Here is a 6,800-nt window from a genome sequence, read left to right on the forward strand (position 1 = left end):
AGCTCTCTGCCTTTCTGAGGTTAGGAGTGGCCCCAAAGAGGATGCATTCCGTTTTGCCCAGGTGTAATGAGAGCTTGTTGTCGGAGATGCAGATCTTGTTGAGTTCAGAGCTGAGAGTTTTCTCAACCTGCAGCCTGTCCCTGTCCGAAACTAGCAGGGCCGAGTCATCTGCGAACAGGAACAGGTTGCAGTCGCAGGCTGACGACATGTCATTCACATATATCAGGAACAGTAAGGGTCCTAGTATACTTCCATGGGGAACACCACAAGTCACTGGGAGGGGGGGGGACTGGGTGCCGTTTACTTCCACCACTTGCTCCCTCCCTTCCAGGTAGGATCTCATCCAGTTCACTGACGTGTCATCAAAACCTATTGCTCTGAGCTTATTGATCATAATCGGGTGATTAACGGTGTCAAAAGCCTTCTGGAGGTCCAGCATGACCATGCCGCAATATTTGCCCTTTTCAATCTCTTGTTTGATAGAGTCGTTCAAATAGAGAAGGCATGTGTCAGTGGAGTGGTTTGTTCTGAAGCCAGATTGGAATTTGTAGATTCGATTTTTCTCGGCAAGATACTTGTCGACCTGTTCATAGACTATTTTTTCCATGACTTTCGAGATGGAGCTTAGAATAGAAATAGGGCGGTAGTTGCCAGGGTCTAATTGGTTTCCTTTTTTGAACAGAGGGGTCACCCTTGCTTTTTTGAAGTCGTTGGGGACCTGTCCCTGTGTGGTGGAGAGGTTGAATATGTGGGTAATGATAGGAGCAATGGAGGCGGCTGAGTCTTTTAGAAATTTGGGGGGGATATTGTCGAGGCCTGTGGCTCTGTGTTGATGAAGATCACTCAATTTTTTAAACACCTCTTCTGTTTTCACAGGGGAGAGTTTAAAGTCATCTTTGCAAACACCCTGTTTTTCGTAAAATGAGACAACATACTCCTCACCATATCTCCCAGAGTGTGGAGGAAGTTTTTCAACCAAATCTGAGGCTACGGTCGTGAAGAATATGTTGAGGATTTTACTCACTTCGTGTGTACACTCTCAGAGTTACAGACCCAAGGGTCCATTTGGTTCCATTTGTACACTCTCAGAGTTACAGACCCAAGGGTCCATTTGGTTCCTACACATCAATTAGCTGGGGACCCCCTGGAACCCCCTCAAGTACCCCCGGACCCCACTTTGAGAACCAATGTTGTAGGAGCAGTGGTGGAAAAAGTACACATGTTTTGTCTACTTTAGTAAAAGTATCAATACTGCAGAAATGTAGAAATACTCGTTACAAGTAAAAGTCGGGAATTAAACGTTTACTCAAGTAAAAGTACAACATTATTAGTATCAAAATGTGCTTAAAGTACCAAAAGTAGAAAATACCCATTATGCAGAATGTCCCATTTCACAAGTTTTCAAATGTATAAAAATAGCAGATCTACAAGCTCACAAGGGTCAGGGGGCCTATGGATAATTGACCACAAGACACATGGTGAGCTTGTAGATTCCCCCCCAAATGGCACAAAATGAGCTGAGCTGAAGTGGTTAATGTATGTTTTGTAACTAAAGTTTTCAAATATTTGTAGTGGAGTAAAAGTATAATATATGCCTCTGAGATGTAGTGGAGTAGAGGTAAAAGTGGAAACTCTCCAGTAAAGTGAAAATAAGTACAGTACTTGACTTAATTAGTAATTAAGTAAAGTAAACGTAGTAAATGTACTTAATTACTTTGCACCACTGTGTAGGAGGCCAATAAAGAATCTGTTGACAAAGTTAATACGGGTGGGACTTCTTCTATGATAAATCTATGATAAGACAAAAATATAATATCTGTTGTGATATCATATATATCATAATGACAAATAACATCATAACTATATTTGTAGTCAGAATGCCACAAGTGATAGTTCCCTCTCCTAGCCACCAGGCGGCAGTAGAAGCCTTTACTATAACTACTACTTTGTATTTTCCTGTCGACAACTAGCCTCTTGCCTGTCCTTTGGTGCCCTCCTGTGGTGGTACCCTGTAATAGGCCGGTGCAGATCACACATAGGAGAGAGCTCAGCTCAGTCATTTCTTCATACTTAGGCACAGTGGTGTGCCTAAGTATGAAGTACATTTACTGAAGTACTGTATTTCAGTACAATTTTGAGGTATGTTTTACTTTACTTGAGTATTTCCAATTTTCTTTACTTTGACTTCTACTCCACTACATCTCAGAGGCAAATATTGTACTTTTACTGAACTATTATTTGAAAACTTTAGTTGCTAGTTACTTTATACATTTTGATTATTATTACAAAACATACATTAACCACTTCAGCCCTATATACATTTCAGCCATTTGTAAATAGTAGATTTACAAGCTTTTAACAGAGTATTTCTACATTGTAGTATTGTTACTTTTACTTAAAGGTAGGGTAAGTGATATTTTTTGGTTAAAACAAAAAGTATTTTGTTAAAAGGTTAAAACACTATATTCTGATAGTAATCATTGCTATAGTTTTTTTTTCAGTAACAGATCAGTAACAGATGTCTCCCTGTCTCTCCAGCTCTTTAATAAACAGAAAATACATTTTTCGGTAGGTGTCAAAATCTCAGCCAATCAGGAGAAAGTACCCATTTTTAAGCTTCATTTGTATAGTGTTCCAGTTCCAATTGTGTCTGCTCATTTCTTTGTGTCATCACTTCCAATTTCACTTGTTTAATCTGTATCCTGATTGAGTTCTCTGTCCTGGTTGGATAAAATTGGAAATGAAACAAACTGAAACAAAAATGCATTTTCTGTTTAATAAAGAGGTGGAGAGACAAGGAGACTCCTTTTACTGAACAAACACTCTATCAATGAGTACTATCAGAATATAGAGCTATTTAACACTTATTTTAACCAAAGCAAATCACTTACCCTACCTTTAAGTACAACATTTGAGTACCTTTTCTACCACTGCTTAGGCAGATTCTCGATGGATGTTTCACAGTTTCCAGGACTTGACTTGACTTGACACATATTCAGGTGAAACCCTAATAAATACTGGAATTCATAATACATATTGTAGCCGGAATAATTAAAATGAGGGGAGGGCCCCCCCACGTGACACATAACTGTATATCTTTCACAACACACAGACTATTTAACCAGACTAAATAATCATAATGGAAATGTTCACTTGCTTGTCTTATAACCATGTTAAATTCGATTTATTTATTTTTAATATTTTTTAGCTGTTAAGATCTCAGTTATAGTTTTATTTAGTTGATTTGTTTCCATTATCTACACCAGGGGTTTTCAACCAGTGGTCCGGGGACCAACAGTGGTCCATGAGGGGGTTCCAGGGGGTCCCCAGCCAAATTAATAGTTAGGAACCAAACTGACCCCTATATGTCTGTAACTCTGAGTGTACAAATGGAACCAAATGGATTTGGTTCCATTTGTACACTCTCAGAGTTAAATGAACACTGATGATGGTGATACAGTGTAGATTGGGACCCCCAATACATCTAAATGGTTGAGTCCCTGGCATATCTTTTCAAATGAGGTCCCTGGGCTAATATTTGTCAATTTGGGGGTCCTTGACACTACACTACACTCAGATAGGAAGAATTCATAGACTAACTAATAGCCTTAGTTATAGGCTATAGTATTAGAACCATCAGAATATGGAACATGGTGATATGATTGGTTTCTAAAACAGTGGGCGTAGCTTTGTGTTCTTGCCGGTGTTCTTGCAACCTCCTTGCATTGAGAAGTGTCCAGACGTTTCGGTATAGGCGGACAGCTCTGATCGTCTGGCAACAGCAGACTATACCCAGGTGGATGCTAATTAAACATGAGCTGGGCAAGCAAAGGCAGGTGTGTGTTTACCACTGATGACACCTGGCCCAGGGGTGATGAAATAGTGGCTCAACAGGTGCAATGTTGGCAGATAATACATTTTCAGGTCCAACGAGACAATTGTGTCTAGACCTGACCCTTCAAAACACGCTAACATTAATTAACAAGGACACACACAGGGGTGCCATGTTTACAACTACTGTAGCTAGGTCCATATTTGTACAGTGTCATAACACAGACAGGGATGGGCAGCCATACACCAAAATGGCTGTCCAAATTCCAAAATACCCCGAAATGTAGATATATTAAAATTAACTATGATCATTTATTTTATTTGAGACACAGCCAAACAAGCATGAGGAAATGGAGAGGGGGGCAACACCACAACCACCCCTTTCTACCACTCTGGTGTGCATACACATTGATTACAACACATAACTATTTAACCTTGTGACAAACACAATAAACACAAAAAACAACTAGAAAAAGTGCTCCTCGGAGCACATGCAGGTCTCCGCCAGGTCAGGTAGGTTATCGTGGCCTCCTGGTGGCGCTATAATAGGCCAATGTGAAAAGGGTGCCATTTCTTTTTAGGCCTTTGATGGCAATCGGACACTGCATTCATGATTTGAGGCATTTTGTTCCAAAAATGTGTTTTGCTAAATTAGACCTGGTGGTGGCACTATAACAGGGCAATGTGGAAAGGGTGGCATTTCTTCCTCAATGTAGTGCAAATGTGTGTGCAAAGTTTCACATCAATCGGACGCTGCGTTCATGATTTTCGGCGTTTTGTTCAAAACGGGCCACTCCTGCAAGCTTTAGATGTCAATTTTAGCCAATCAGGATGGAATATGAAAAATCTAACAGATTCGTCATGTAAATCCAAATGTTCAAGTGGCATTTATTCCTCGGCCTTGTGAGAATATACGTGTACAATTTCACGGAAATTGCACACTGCGTTCATGATTTGAGGCATTTTGTCCAAAACGGAGCACTCCTGCAAACTTTGGAAGCCATTCTTAGCGAATCAGGATGAAATATGAAGAATCTGAAAGACCAGCTTTGTTTAATGACTATAGAGATACTGTGTACAGTAATGATGGGAACTGGAACACTATGAAATTGAAGCTGATAAATGGGTACTCTCTCCTGATTGGCTGAAATTTGGCAACCCACCTGAAAGTGTATTTTCTGTAATACAATGTTATAGGTTATCACGTGTTTCTAAATAATGTTAGTGGGCTGGCTTGCTACAACATGTAAACAGACTGGCTGAAAACAGCCACATGTCACGAGTAGCTATGCAGCCAAAGGGAGGACCTTGTTCATCCTCAGCCAGGAGTCTGCAAGGCTGGATATCTAGCTTACCACTCACGCTTTGTTCTGCTTTCTATTGTGTCCAGGTGGTGCTCTGGGGCACGCTGGCTCCCATGGTGTTCTGCTACACCTTCATCAGCAGGAAGGTGTATGAGTCCTACAACGCCTCCCCAGGAGTTGTAGGAGTCTGTCTGTCTGTCCACATTTTTCTCCTCAGTGGGTTCAGCGATTGATCTGAACTTGTGCGATCATTACCATGTGCAGACACTCAGGAACAATATTTTTTACTTTTCCCACATTCAAGCTGTTTATTAGTGTGTGTGTGTGTGTGTGTGTGTGTGTGTGTGTGTGTGTGTGTGTGTGTGTGTGTGTGTGTGTGTGTGTGTGTGTGTGTGTGTGTGCGTGCGTGCGGTGAGGAGTGACTGAATACCAGCTGGTGTGAATGGTGAATGAGCGGCGGCTGAGTGAGTGGCTAATTAATAGGTGGAGCCAGGCTGGTGATTGGCTCCTGTGACCAGGCTGGGGACTATAAAGATGGCTGTCCCCAGTCACTAAGATGTCTTCCTTCTACCCAGCCTTCAACCACACCAGTCATCAATGTTTACGAGTGGTTTTAGGTTTAATCGTGTGTTTTAGAGTTGCTAGTTTTAACATGGGGGAATTTGCAGCTTTTGGTACTGTAGGGGTGGGTGGCCTTTCTTTTGTTTATGTTTAAGTGTGACGTTAGGTAAGAACTATGTATTTATGTTTGGTACAGGTAAGCATAGGCTTTTGTTTTGAATTAGATTTTATGTACAAGGGCCCACCCTGAGGTAATTTATCCATGTTTTGAACTAATAAATCACTGTATTTTGGCCATTTAAACTTGTGTTGACTGGTTGTGATTGGGGACTGGGAAGGAGGGAGTCCATTTTGTGTTGCGACCATAGGCTCCCCTAGGCCGGGTCGTAACACTCTTGCATCACCCTAAACATATCTACATGTATACATATCTGCTACTTACTTGTGTGTACTGTACAGTACCATAGCAAGTGCTTGGCCCCCTAATGAAGACTAGATACAGTACCATAGCAAGTGCTTGGCCCCCTAATGAAGACTAGATACAGTACCATAGCAAGTGCTTGGCCCCCTAATGAAGACTACATACAGTACCATAGCACTAAGTGCTTGGCCCCCTAATGAAGACTAGATACAGTACCATAGCATTAAGTGCTCGGCCCCCTAATGAAGACTAGATACAGTAACTTGCAAAGTGTTTCCAAGTTGCCAAGAACAAAACATTTTGAGATGGGGGTCCGCGACCAAATACATGTATACAAATATTTTCTAAAGCCTAACAGTATGTTGCTATATCAGTGGTGCTCCAACTTTTCCATGTCAAGGACCCCCAAAATGATATGCATTTGGCCGCGGGCCCCCATCTCAAAATATGTTGTTTCAGGGACCCCCAGAAGCACAGATCGGAGTTAAACAGGTTCGCTTTAAAACATATATAGGCCTGTTTCTATGTTCTTGACAGTCAGTGTGCCATACCAACATTACATTCAATCATTACACCATATCAAAATGAAAATATTTCCAACATTTGACTTACTCTTTTTTTTCCCTTAAAATCGTTTTAATGCTTACTTTATGCTCTGTTCTACGATGGTGTCGTGGGCTGAA

Source organism: Gymnoscopelus microlampas, assembly GCF_963454915.1.
Source record: "Gymnoscopelus microlampas genome assembly, chromosome: 21".
NCBI classification, from domain to species: Eukaryota; Metazoa; Chordata; class Actinopteri; order Myctophiformes; family Myctophidae; genus Gymnoscopelus; species Gymnoscopelus microlampas.